We start from the raw sequence: 14,526 nt of genomic DNA, 5'->3' as shown, positions 1-14,526 counted from the left end.
TAAAGGACAAATCGAGTCACAGCGATACTCACTCAACACGGAGAGGTGCATCCAGGGGAAGCCATTAGCGTGAAGTACCAAATCCGCCATAATGGTCACCTCGCCCACCTGACCTTTACCCTTCCACCTTTCTAGTTCATGCCCCCCCCCCCACCCTTCTGGCTCACTCCACACTCCACCTCTGCTAGATCCCAAGTGGCTTCAGGGTTAAGCGGCTTTATTCACATTCATGTTTTCTCTTCTTGAAGGGTGTTTCCTCCCCTGTCCAGCTCACTTTTACTTTTCCCCCAAAGGGTAGTGTCACCTCTGCTGGTGAGCCTTTGGGTCTTCAGACTTGGCTCCTGGGCTCTCCTTGGTCTGCCCACCATCCCCAGGGCATACAATGTTTTTCCAATAAACCATTTACTGGTCCACTGGCCCCACTTGACTGTGATCTCCTGGAGGGCAGGGTCAGGGAGCTTTTAGGGGAGGCTGCGTGGCTCAGTCGGTTAAGTGTCCAACTCTTGATTTTGGTTCAGGTCATGATCTCGAAGTTCATGGGATGGAGCCCTGTGTCCTGCCCTGTGCTGACAGTACACAGCCTACTTGGGATTCTCTCTTTCTGCCCCTCCCCTGCACACATGCTCACGCACTCTCTCTCTCTCTCTCTCTCAAAAAAAGGGGGGGATGCTTTCTGTCATATAGCAATCATTCAATAATGTTAATTGAATGAATGTTGAGTAGATGAATGGACTGAATGGATGGACCGGGCCTGTTCTTTTAGTTTCACCCAAAGCTTTTTTAAAAATGCCAGCACCTTGGGGCACCTGGGTGGCTCAGTCGGTTAAGCCTCCGACTTCAGCTCAGGTCACGATCTCGCGGTCCGTGAGTTCGAGCCCCGCGTCGGGCTCTGGGCTGATGGCTCAGAGCCTGGAGCCTGCTTCCGATTCTGTGTCTCCCTCTCTCTCTGCCCCTCCCCCATTCATGCTCTGTCTCTCTCTGTCTCAAAAATAAATAAAAGGTTAAGAAAAAAATGCCAGCACCTGTCCCCTGGGCCAAGAGGAACCAGAAGAGAAGCCAGTGTCCCAGCCTGAGACAGAACATTAAACGGAAGGTAGATTAGATCGTAAGGGCCATCATGGGGGTGGCCACATGAATTGATGGGAGAAACTGTCCTTGTGATGCAAACATGGGAGGCTCTAACTCGGGTTTTCACGAGGTAGACAATTTTCCCAATATGGATGTTTGCTCAAAGGCACCATGAACGGAAGCAAACAAAAGGATTGGAAAAGGAATTTGAGAACCAAGATTTAAAGAAATCTGGTATTTAAACATAATAACTGAAGGGGCACCTGGGTGGCTCACTTGTTAGGTGTCTGACTCCTGATCTCAGCTGGGATCTTGATCTCAGGGTTGTGAATTCAAGCCCCGTGTTGGGCTCTCTGCTGGGCACGAAGCCTACTTAAATAATAATAATCATAATAATAACTGAATGATAGGAGGGGGCCTGAGGTAACTGAACAATGTGTTCCCTCAACACATGACTGCTGAGGAGACATGCAGAGACACTTCAGTGCAGTTGCTTTGAGCAGGCATCCATCTCTGGGAGCTGGGGGCACGGGCTTCCCCCTGGAGGAGTGACAGGAGGAATCTCCATCCATCTAGTTTGCCTTCGTGCCATCCTGGGGATCAACAAATCACTGACGTCTCCAAGTCCCTGCTGCACTAGCAAAGACAGGCCAGAACTATCACCTAGGAGGCCACCACATGCACCCACTGTACCTTGAAGGGACATGAGCCAGATATGTTCTGGCTGAGCTCCAGAACACGTGCCAAGTACAGGACATCAACCTTGCAGGTCCAGAAACTGAATCTAGGGTTGATCAGACATAAGAACAAAATTCACGTCAACAAAAATTTCCAAGAAGTGAATGTATAGTTGGGAGCAGTGCAAGGAATAAAATGCTGAGTCGCGTCTGATGCTCATGTCTGTAGATCTGTCTCCCTCGAGGGAGAGCACTCAGGGGAAGCTCCAATGTCAAGTGAAGGGCCCTGGGGAACAGAGTCCAGCAAAGGCTGCTGGTTTGGTGACCCTAAGCCTATGGCCAGGGGACTCTACCAACGAATGCCCCTGTCTCCACTGTAAGATAGGGTCTCACCTACCCATCAGAAACTTGTATTTGAATGGACTTTTTTTTTTCTTTTTTTTTTTTTGCTTTCTGCCTGCACTTCTTCTGGCCCCTCTCCCTTCCTCAGAACAGGCATAGGGGATTATAATTCCCAAATTGGTTGATGTCATAGTCTGGAGCTCCCAAAAGCAGAGACCATAACAAAGCCTTGGGTGAGGATAGTGTTTTGGAAGGTGATGCCAGGAAGCGTGTCTTCACAGACATGAAGAAAGTGAGCCAAGGAAGGGAGAAAAGTCAATGAAGTTTCCTCAACGATAAGGCAGTTCCTTGGTCCCCACTAAAGTCCATCTGAGACAGCGGGTGAAGCATGCCCAGTAGAGCATGTACCCACCAATTCCTTTCTCCATTGGTTACAGTTTATCCCTGGAAGCATTGGCTATCCCCTGCACCTCCAAGCTGTGCCTGTGGGCGCCCATGCATGTCTCAAGTGCCAAAGAAAGCCTTCGAACAGAGGGGAGGAGAGAGAAACCAGAGTCCAAGTAGGAAGTTGTCAGGCGCTGGGAATTGTCTGCGGGTGCCCGTGAGTTCACACGTGCCCATGGAAGAGGTCTCATATCCCCCGAGGCCACATTCACAATCAGCTAAATTGGTCTACAAATGGCTAATTGTCCGAGACTTGATTCTTTTTTATTCCCCTTGAGGAGTAATCTGCCAATGACCTTTGTTCAATCACTGCCCTGGGCTCCTGGTCCCACAGTGTTCAGCCCAGGAACTGAAGCTGGAGAATAAAAATGACACTCCATGAAAAGATTGTTCTTTTTTTGTCCCCAGTGTTTTCATTTACCATGAACTGTAAGTGATTCATAACTTGGATTTTCCCCACTTGTCACAAAACATGAATTTTCAGTTCATTTTAAAGATAAATTTTTAGGGGCACCTGGGTAGCTCCGTTGGTTAGGTGTCCGACTTGATTTTGGCTCAGGTCATCATCTCCCAGTCCTGAGATTGAGCCCCGGGTCAGGTTCTGCACTGGGCATGAAGCCTGCTTAAGATTCTCTATATCCCTCTGTTCCTCTCCCACTCGCATGTGCATGTAGATTCTCTCTCTCAAAAAAAAAAAAAAAAAAAAAAAAGATTAATTGTTAAAGTTAAACCAGCCCCTGAAAAAGTAGTGATATTTAAAATCATCTTTCAGTTAATTTCTGTTGTAATACAGAGACTAACAGACCAATTCAAGATTTAAGATTTTGTCTTTTTACTCAATTAATATCTTAGAATTAAATATTTATTATTGATATTGAGAAAAACTAAAAAAATATATATATTAATTGCACCTAAATTATAATCAAGTCAAAAATTTCCAAATTAAGATGTAATACTAAAACACTTATCATTCCCTTCAACTCATGATATAATTACAAAGTCAACCTACTATTTATCTAGAGTATTTATTCAGCCACATTATAAACCACTAATTTTTAGGGAAAGTTCAGTTGACGAACACCCTTGGCTTCTGCCACCTAGAGTACGATCTCCATTTTTCCTCCAACTGTGATAACAGGTGGCGGCGCAGCGACAAAATGTCTGAGATCTGCCATGTCTAGCCGAGGGGCTACAATGAAAGAAGTGGGCCATAATTAAAAGCCATCAAAAAGCAAAGGTATAGGGGAATTTTGAGAAGGGCATTTGAAACCGGAGTGGTTTTGCCCCTTCCAACAGCTAATGATTGCAAGGGGCTCTGGGGAAGAAGGTCAAAAGGGGCTGCAGCAGCGCGGGCCCTGTGAACTCTCAAAATGGCCCTGCCAAGGCTTGCTTCTAGAACAGGGCACACACAGAAGAGAAACCTCAGGAAATGAATCAAAAGTGACCAGGACAGGGGCAATAGAGACAAAGGTAAGAGAAGATCCAGACCACAGTGGGGAAGGGGACTGGATCCAAGAAAGTTTGCTCAGAAAGCAACGTGAGAAATAAGCCCATGAACCCAACCGAAGGAGAAACGCAGATACTGGGAGCACAGGGAAGGGAGGCTTTAATCAACGTTCTTGCAAGAGTGGGCGTCCTATGGGCAGGCACGCTGGGAGCAATGACAGCAGACAACTTATCTCCTAGCATGCTAGTCCTTCTCCTGGTTCCTCATTGGTTGAGCACTACAGAGGTAAGTCCCTCCCCTGGTCCCTCATTGGCTGAGTGCTACAGAGGTTACAGCCTTCCCCGGAAGTCCTCCGTGCCCAGGTAAGGCAAAAAGCAGCCTGACTGGAACAAATGTGCATTCCCTGAGGTGATGCAGACACTTCAGGTATTTGACGCATGTTCCTTGCAAAGTCCACAAAAAATAGGCCCCCAAAATGGAGAGGGGAAGAAGAATCAGGAAGTGAAGTGTCCAAGGTTTTGGGACTCCATTGTGGGTGGGAGTTCCTACATATTTCCAATAGGTTGTAAACCTGTTGTTAAGTAGACGGTACAGCTTTTATTTGGTATTTCTGGAAATGAATCATCTCACTTCTCACAGCAAGGTGCTGTATGTTTTAACAATACACAAAAACAACAGAGTGGGGAGCTCTATGGGGTTAGAAAAGCTTTTCTTTTTTTTTTTAATTTTTTTTAATGTTTTATTTTATTTTTGAGACAGAGACAGAGCATGAGTGGGGGAGGGTTAGAGAGAGAGGGAGACACAGAATCCAAAGAAGGCTCCAGGCTCTGAGCTGTCAGCACAGAGCCTGACGCGGGCTCGAACTCACAGACGGTGAGATCGTGACCTGAGCCAAAGTCGGAAGCTCAACCGACTGAGCCACCCAGGTGCCCCAGAAAAGCTTTTCTGAACACTGCCTGAATTGGAAAGTTTAGGAAAACGAATTCCACTTAAAAACAAGTGACAGACATGCTCATTTTAGCAGCACATACACTAAAAGTGGAATGATACAGAGAAGATTAGCATTGCCTCTGTGCAAGGAAGACACGCAAATCTGTGATGTGTGCCATAAGAAAACAAAAGAAGAGTTAACAGACAAATGTTGAGGTCAAATTGCATACAAAATGACTGTAAAGAAAAGAGTAAGAAGCAGAATAAACATTCCTAAAGACTATCAAAGCATGCCAGAAAAATGTGACAACAGAACAGATCAGAATTAACCTATTATCTCAAAATAAGCTAAAATGATATAACATATGGGTAAAGAACATTTAGGAAAACTCAGAAATGGGATAACAGACTTCACAAAACAATTAGAAGTCAAAGAAAAGTTTCTATCAAATTAAGTCTAAATTAGAAGGAACACAGTAGTGAATAGACAAAAATATTGCCTGAAAAGAAATATCTGATTAAAGAAAAAAGAACTTTAAATTAAAAAATTCAAAAAAAAGGTTTGAGAAAAAAATAGCAAACATTGAAAATAGGCAAAGAAGATTAAACATGCAGATAGGAAGAGTCCATTAAGAACACAAAAGAAGCAAGGGAAGAAAAATATTAAAAACATAATTCAACAAAAATTTCTGGAAATTAAAAAAAAGGATATGAGAATCCATACTGAAAGAGCATACCGCACACCTGAGACTTCTGACCCACAATAACCAACACCGAGATACTGCTTAGTAAAATTACTGAGCTTAAAAAATAAAAACAAAAGAAAAAAAAAACCAATTTGGGCATGTAGAAAAAAGGACATGGCATTTGTAAGGAAAAGAAAATTAGATCACCTTCAGACTTTTTAACTAGAATACTTCCTGCCAGAAGAAAATGGAGCATATGTTTAAGAAACTCAAGGAAAGGGATGGTAAGCCGAGGATTTTATAGCCAGCTAAGCTGACTCTCAAATATAAACACAAATTATTATGGACACAGAAGCAATCAATGAATAATGTTCTCATGAGCTCTTCCTGAGGAATTTAATAGAGAATGAACTTCAGACCACCAAATATTGAGTCATCAGCACAAGGACAGGTGGTGAGCTTGGGATATACTGTTACTTGTAGAACTAAGTGAGGAGGAAGGGCAGGAGGTCAGACAAAGTAATGAGGATGGGCTGTAACAACACAGATAAAGGCAACTGCTTTTCTTTTCCTTTGTTATTATTTTTTTTATTTTGGGGGGTGGGGGCAGAGAGAGAGAGGGAAAGAAAGAGGGGGAGAGAGAGTGAATCCCAAGCAGGCTCCACGCTATCAGCACAAAAGGATGGAAAAGGAACCCAGAGATTAAAAGAGATGTTAAAGATAAACCTTTTTTAAAGTAAGCTCTACACCCAACTTGGGGCTCAAACTCATGACCCCAAAATCAAGAGTTGCACACTCTACCTGCCGAGCTAGCCAAGTGCTCTAAACTTAAAAAAAAAAAAAAATTAAAGTGTTTATTTATTTGAGAGAGAGAGAGAGAAAGAGAGAGAGAGGGAGAGAGAGGGAGAGAGGGAGAAGGAGAGAGAGAGACAGAGACAGAAACAGAGAAAGCAGGAGAGGGGCAGAGAGAGAGGGAGACACAGCATCTGAAGCAGGCTCCAGGCTCTGAGCTGTCAGCACGGAGCCCAACTCGGGCTCAAACTCATGAACCATGAGATCATGACCAGAGCTGAAGCTGGATGCTTAACCAACTAAGCCGCCCAGGTGCCCCTAATGTAAGACTACAGTTGTAGCATAACAAGAAATATGTTATCTGCTCTGTACCCATTCCTGGCATAGAGCTAAGAGTCTTGGAATCTCCCGAGTGCTAGGAGTGTGTGGGGGCTGGTTGCCAGATTAGAGGGTAGGAAGTTCAAACCCCCACCTCCTTCCCACCCCAACCACTCCACCAAATCTCCAGGGAGGGCAGGAGGGTTAGGGAGTGAGTCAATCACTGTGGCCAATGATTGAATCAATCGTGCCTACATAGCAGAACCTTCACAAAACCCCTAAATGATGGGGTTTGGAGAGCTTCTGGCTTGGTGACCCATCCATGTGCCAGGAGGATGGTACCTCCCAAATTCCAAGGGCACAGCAGCTCCCGTGTTTGGGACCCTCCCAGACATCACTCTCTGTACCTCTGGCTGTTCATTTGTACCTCTCATTAAACCCTTTATAATAAGCAGGTAACAGTATACAAAGTGTGTCTTTGAGCTCCTTGAGTGGATAAGGAAATTACTCAAATTGGAGCCAATCAGGCAGAAGGGTGGGTAACCTGGGGACCTGCTGCTTGCAATTGGCATCTGAAGTTAGGAGTAACTTTAGTGGGACCGAGCTCTCAACCTGTGAGGTTGGCACTAACACTGGGTCATTAGGGTCAGAACTGAATTAAATTGTAGGCCACTCAGGTGCAGTCGGAGAATTGGAGAATAGCTTGATATGGAGAATCTGCACATTCGATGTCAGAAGTATTATGAAAACCAGTTTTCCCTTAATAGTGGATAGGGATGCTTGTTTGGGTGATAAAGATCCATTTAAAAAAGCACAAGAAGGGCGCCTGGGTGGCTCAGTTGGTTAAGCGTCCGACTTCGTCTCAGGTCATGGTCTCACGGTTTGTGGGTTCGAGCCCCATGTCGGGCTCTGTGCTGACAGCTCGGAGCCTAGAGCCTGCTTCGGATTCTGTCTCCCTCTCTCTGCCCCTGTCCCGCTCATGCTCTGTCTCTCAAAGATAAATAAACACACACACAAAGTTCTTTAAAAAAAAAAAAACATAAGAAAGTTACTACCATAACAGTCCATATAATGGTCACTTTAGGGGCCACAGGAAGGGTTGTGGTTAGAACAGGGACTGGTAATTGGATGGGGCTTCTGGGGTTACTGGCAAAGTCCTGTTTCTTTCTTTCTTTTTTTTTTTTTTAAAGTTAATTTATTTATTTTGAGAGTGAGCACAGGAGGGGCAGAGAGAGGGAGAGAGAGAATCCCAAGCAGGCTACACCCTCAGCCAGACTCAGGGCTGAATCTCACAAACCATGAGATCATGACTTGAGCCAAAATTAAGAGTCGAACGCTTAACCAGCTGAGCCACCCAGGTGCCCCCAAAGTTCTATTTCTTAACCTGATGGCATCTGCCTTGAAATAATTTGCTAAGCCAAGGATTTGATTTGTGAAGTTTTCTGTGTTTGTGATTTATTTTACAATAAATGGATTTTTAAAAGCAAAGACAGAAGCTTAGCCCATAAGGACACGTTCCTTTTTGAAAGCTAAAATCTGACTTGTCTCTTCTCTATACACTGAGAGCTAACTATTTTGATAAAGCGAAGACATGTATAAACCCTCTCCAGGGAGGATGTGGAGAAATGGGAACCTCTTGCACTGTTGGTGGGAATGCAAATTGATGCAGCCACTCTGGAAAGCAGTGTGGAGGTTCCTCAGAAAATTAAAAATAGACCTACCCTATGACCCAGCAATAGCACTGCTAGGAATTTACCCAAGGGATACAGGAGTACTGATGCATAGGGGCACTTGTACCCCAATGTTTATAGCAGCACTCTCAACAATAGCCAAATTATGGAAAGAGCCTAAATGTCCATCAACTGATGAATGGATAAAGAAGTTGTGGTTTATATACACAATGGAGTACTACATGGCAATGAGAAAGAATGAAATATGACCCTTTGTAGCAACGTGGATGGAACTGGAGAGTGTGATGCTAAGTGAAATAAGCCATACAGAGAAGACAGATACCATATGTTTTCACTCTTATGTGGATCCTGAGAAACTTAACAGAAACCCAGGGAGGAGGGGAAGGAAAAAAAAAAAAAAAAGAGAGAGATTAGAGTGGGAGAAAGCCAAAGCATAAGGGACTCTTAAAAACTGAGAACAAACTGAGGGTTGATGGGGGTGGGTGATGGGCATGGAGGAGGGCACCTTTTGGGATGAGCACTGGGTGTTGTATGGAAATCAATTTGACAATAAATTTCATATATTGAAAAAATAAAAATAAATAAATAAATAAATAAACCCTCTCCAGGAACTTGCACCGAGTACCTGAACGAACACAGAATTTTCCTCTTGCTTAGTTTCACGCGGGCTCAGAATGGCTTTTCTAGCCTGCAGAATAGAGAAACTGACCCACACAACTCCTGCTTCCAGTACAGGATTAAGTCACGCTTCCCCATTAGAACAAACACGTACTTCTCTATTACCTGCTCAACAGTAACCGAGAGACAGTCTGAGATCCTAAAATTCCCTTAGAAAACTATCGCCTGGTTTGGGCACTTATGGCCACCCATGCCCCTTTGAACTTGAGCTAGCCAAGGACTCCCTGCCTCTAATGAATAAACACCTAGGCAGCTACCAGCAGAGACTGCATTCCGGGGATGTCTTGGCTGTGCCTGAGCCTCCCTCTCATGCCCTTAGACTGGGTACTTTCATTGGCACCTTGTTCATATTCCAGAGTCAGTCACTTAGCAAAGAAAGCCAGCCACCGGGGCTCTTGGGATATTGGGCTTTAACTTTGACTCCGTAACCCCACTGCAGAAGTCGAACGCTTCCCCGTGCCTTTCTCAAGGAAAGGGAACCAGCAGACAGGCATGATAAAGGTTTGCCTGGTCCATAGCCCCTTCTGCATTTGTGCTGAGCTAAACTCATCCAGGCAGACGTGGTGGTACCTATTCAGGTGACCTTACCTGCCGGGGCAGTCATTTCCCAGCTGCTGTGAGTGTGGACATCAACTTTAAATACGACATCTATAAAGATTTCTAGGAAGTGGTACTGTACCTTTAAGATGCCCCCTCAACAAGGCTGGGGAGCCAGGTTCTAGGAGCTTCCGGATAGCGGAAAAACCCAGGTTTCCTGCACTCCCAGGCCCCCAGCTTGCAGCACAAGCCCCGCGTGGCAGAGGGCCTCATGAATGACAATACACAAAAATATTTATATTGTATTAGGTTTATAACGTACGCTAATATAGTCATATAAGTAAATGATCGTACCTACCACTTAGTAATTTTAGGGCTTCTGCCCTGGGCAGGGGGTGCATGTTGGGTTGACAAGACTCACACACATAAAAGAAACAACTAAAAGCTGAACTATGCCCCCTGCCCCTCCCCGCCATCTCTGCCCCACCTTCCACCATCTGATGTCAATCTCACGCTCCATGGTTTTTTGGATCCTAGCAGCCAGCAGGTGTGTTCCCGCCTCAAGACCTTCCTACTTGCTGTTTCCCCAATTCTACCTACTCTGCCCCCAGATTTCTGCCAAAAAAAAGAAAGAATTCAGGTCTTGGCTCAAACGGCAACCTGTCCCACAGGCTTTCCCAAAAGCCTGTCACCTACCTGATTCGTTTGCTTACTGGTTTATGTGCTGCCCCTCACTAATTATAAGCCCCTTCGGAGCACAAATCCTTGTCAATCAAGTGTCTTGAATATCCAGAACGCTACCTGACTCCAAGAGTATTCAGGGGCCCAGATGGTGAGGGTGGTGCCCGTCCTTCGGTGTCCCCATCACCATGTCAGGGACCACCATGCTGTCCAGGTCAGCGCTCCTCACCCGGCAGGGCCTGCAGTGTGTCCCAGAACAGGCAGCCTCATGCCGGTAACTCTGTGCCCCTAAGTCTCTTCTCAGTCTGGAGGACCACCCTTCTGTCCTTGATCCTTCCTACCCAGGACACTGGCCTCCTTTTTTTTTTTTTTTTTTTTTTTTCTTCAACGTTTATTTACTTTTGAGAGAGAGAGAGAGAGAGAGAAAGCAAGGGCTGGAGAGGGGCAGAGAGAAGGAGAGAATCCAAAGCAGGTGCCAGGCTCTGAGCTGTCAGCACAGAGTGCCAGGCGGGGCTGGAACCCACGAAGGCCAGATCAGCTGGTGTGGGTGCGGCTCCTGAGCTCCCACAAGGGCGGGGAGGGGGCAGCAATGCTCCCAAGGGACAGGCAACACTCACAGCCACTGCAGTTGGGTCACCTGGCTCTTGAAAGCAGCCTCTGCTTCCTGCCCCGGAGGCCCCCCCGGGGCAGCGCACTGTGGAGAGGGCCTGAGCGCCGCCCCCTAAACGGACAGTGCGAGAACCGCGCAGGGAAGAACCCGCAGCCGCATCTCTACGGTCAGGCGGTGGGAGCCAGTGCGCAGTGCGGTCGCTCTCGGGTAGGTGCGCCCGCTGCCATCCTGCCCTCCCACGGGGCCCCAAGCCCGCAGAAGCTGGCCGCGCAGAGTCCGTGGCCGTGACCGCGGGGTGGCATGGAGAGCGGGGTGGGGGAGACCTCTCCCCCTGCTGGGCCTCTGCCTGTGTCACCTCCTTCACCGGTTCCTTTCACAAGTGGCGGGGGAGCCCCAGCTATAGACTTTATAGCCTTAGGAGGCCCCCCTTCAAGTGGTGCTGGACCGCAGGATTTCTCCATGACTACGTGCGCTCGAGGAAAGAAGAGACTGGCGCACGCCTAAGAGGTGCTAAGAACACTTGTCTCTTTTTTTAATAGCAAGTTATTTTATTTTTAAAAATTGTTGGACGTTTATTTATTTTGCAAGACAAGGAGTGAGCGGGGGAGGGGCAGAGGGAGAGAGACAGAGAGAGAGAGAGAGAGAGAGAGAGAGAGAGGATGTCAAGCAGGCTCTGCACTGTCAGCATGGTGCCCGATGTGGGGCTTGCACCCACCAATCCCAAGATCGCGACCTGAGCCAAAACCAAGAGTCGGAAGATGAACCAGCTGAGCCACACAGGCACCCTTTAACAACTTATTGCTTTAAGTTATTTATTTATTTACTTATTTACTTGTTTATTTTGAGAGACAGCGCGAGAGCAAGAGGGTGGGGCAGGGGCAGAGGCAGAGAGAGAACCCCAAGCAGGCTTCACGCTGTTGGCGCAGAGCCCGGTTTGGGGCTTGAACCCACAGACCGTGAGATCATGACCCGCGGTGCAGTCGGACGCCTAACTGACTGAGCCCCCCCCCCCCCGCCCCCCGGTGCCCCAGGAACACTTGTTTCTTAAAACGGTTTTATCTTGCTGATTACAAATGAATCGTCTTCTTCAGAAAACGGAGATGCCTTTGAAAGCTGCGTTCACCGGAATATGAAGTCCATGCATATATGATACGATTAAAATAGCCTGAAGCTTTACTTTTACACGGCATGATAAAAACCAGGCAGATCGACCCCGGAAGACATTCATGTGTCCACCAGCGGTCGGGAGGTGGCCGGGGTGGTGGGGGGGGGGGGGTGTGTTTTGCATCTTGGAGTTCAAGTGGAGTGTGGTGGGTGCCAGAACCCTTCCCAAAGGCCTGCTGTGAGCATACCTTACCTGGTCTCCCTCCTATCTGGGACACTGGCCTCTTGCCGGGGCCCCCGCAGCCAGGTCAGAGGGGGAGCTGGGGGCCAGGAGAGCCCAGCAACTGTTTCTTCAGGGTGTCTTCTCCCCATATCCAGAGATGCCAGGTTGTGCTGGGGTGCAGCATGGTGCTGGCTGTCTTCTGTGTACTGAGAAGGACGGGAGAGCTGGGCATGGCAGGCCCGGCAGCTGGCAGCCCAGCCTCGGCCTCGGGCAAACCCCACTCCTTCAGATGCAGTCTGCCCCGCTTTCTGGTCCTGCCCCCCAGGGAAGCAGAACAGCTCTCTAACTCCCACCTTATCATGCACACCACCCCCCATTGAAAACTCCCAGGCTCCACCTGTTCGTAAGACAGAATCCCCGAGTCTCAGGTGGCCTCCTGACGTCCTCGAGGTAAGCACGACTCCACACAGCCCCCACCCTGTGAACATTCCTGCTAGGGCCTGAATATTTGTGTCCCCTCCCCCCCCCATTTAACTGTTAAATCCTAGTGCCCAACATGATAGTATTAGGAGATGGGGCCTCTAGGAGGTGATTAGTGGGACTAGTGTCCCTACGAAGAGACCCCAGAGAGCTCCCGCACCTCTTCTGCCCTGTGAGGACACAGCCAGACGATGCTACGGACCAGGAAGCAGGCCCTCCCCGGATAGGTCTGCCAACACCTTGATCTTGGACTGCCGGCCTCCAGAACTTTGAGAAATAGGGTCTGCTGTTTACAAGCCACTCCGTCTATGGTATTCTGTTATAGCAGGCCGAATAGACTAGGACAGTTCCCCTTGGGGAGTCCTAGGTTGTTTTCTAGCTCACACAGACGCCTGTACTCGCCCCCAGGGGCTTCCCACCGCCCCTGCGCCCTCTGCTTCCCCTGCTGGCAGATTCCTCTCTTCCTACCACAGCTGCTCTCTCTAACTCATCTGTTACCTCCACCGCCCCCATTTCTGCTGCAGGGGGGGTCCCCCTCCTGCTTCTGGAAACCCTTCCCCTGTCCCCTGTGCCCATCAGCCCTGCCTCCTCTCTGGGGGGGGCAGGAGCTGAAGCTCCCCTGAAGTTCTCCTGAAGGGAACACCGGGTGTCCCAGAGTGTGGGACAGGAGGGGGTTTGAAGTGGACACACGAATGAACACTTCTTTCTCAAGGTGGTTAGGCTTTTGTTTTAAAGTACTTTTTTTTTCCTAACGTTTATTTATTATTGAGAGACAGACACAGAGCATGAGCAGGGGAGAGGTAGAGAGAGGGGGAGACACAGAATCCAAAGCAGGCTCCAGGCTCTGAGCTGTCAGCACAGATCCCAACTCGGGGCTCGAACCCACAAACTGCGAGATCATGACTTGAGCCGAAGTCGGACACTCAACTGGCTGAGCTACCCAGGTGCCCCAATTTTTAGTTACTTTCTACTTATGGCAAATAATACTGGTTCTCCTCTTCCAAAACGTCTTACTTTTTTTTTTTTTCTTACATTTTTTTGATTAAAAAAATATTAAGGGGGCAACTGGGTGGTTCAGTTGGTTACGTGTCCGACTTCAGCTCAGGTCACAATCTCATGGTTTGTGAGTTCGAGCCCTGCAACGGGCTCTGTGGTGATGGCTCAGAGCCTGGAGCCTGTTTTGGATTCTGTCTCTCTCTCTCTCTCTCTCTCTCTCTGCCCCTCCTCTGCTCATGCTGTCTCTCACTCTCAAAAATTAATAAACATTAGGGGCACCTGGGTGGCTCAGTCGGTTGAGCGTCTGACTTCGACTCAGGTCACGATCTCACAGTTTGTGAGTTCGAGCCCCGTGTCGGGCTCTGTGCTGACAGCTCGGAGCCTGGAGCCTGCTTGGGATTCTGTGTCTCCCTGTCTCTCTGCCCCTGCCCCATACACACTCTGTCTCTCTGTATCTAAAAAAATAAAATAAAATAAACGTTAGAATTTTTTTTTAAATATTATGAAAATAACAGCACAAGAGGTGGTGGGTGTGGACAAAGTCATCAGGGTGGCAGGAGAGGGTGTGATCTCAGGACCCACGGCCCCAGTTTCCGTCCTCTCTTGACTCTGTTTCCTAGTCTGTCAGCCTCCAGACTGTGTGGTTGTGACGAGTGGGGACATTTCTCTTGGCCATCGCTGTGTCCCCAGAAGCTGCACTGTGTCTGGCAGGCAGTGGGTGCTCTGTGCACGCTTCCTGCCCTGAGCTGAGCCCTGTGTGCTCCCAGACCCCCATGGGCCTAGGATACAGCTGGCGGGGCCCAGAGCCACTTCCTCATTGTG

At 47.9% G+C, this 14,526-nt stretch overlaps 1 non-coding gene across 1 annotated transcript; it reads left to right on the top strand.

Moving 5' to 3' along the window:
• Nucleotides 1-4,986: 4,986 nt before the first annotated feature.
• On the top strand, nucleotides 4,987-5,093 carry LOC132685653 (U6 spliceosomal RNA). The gene has a single exon (XR_009613242.1). It is a non-coding gene; the product is annotated as a U6 spliceosomal RNA (small nuclear RNA).
• The last annotated feature ends 9,433 nt before the right edge of the window (nucleotides 5,094-14,526 follow it).

This window comes from Panthera onca, chromosome D2 (assembly GCF_046562875.1).
Source record: "Panthera onca isolate mPanOnc1 chromosome D2, mPanOnc1 haplotype 2, whole genome shotgun sequence".
NCBI classification, from domain to species: Eukaryota; Metazoa; Chordata; class Mammalia; order Carnivora; family Felidae; genus Panthera; species Panthera onca.
The sequence above is the reverse complement of the archived record's forward strand: the minus strand, read 5'-3'. Positions and strand labels throughout refer to the sequence as shown.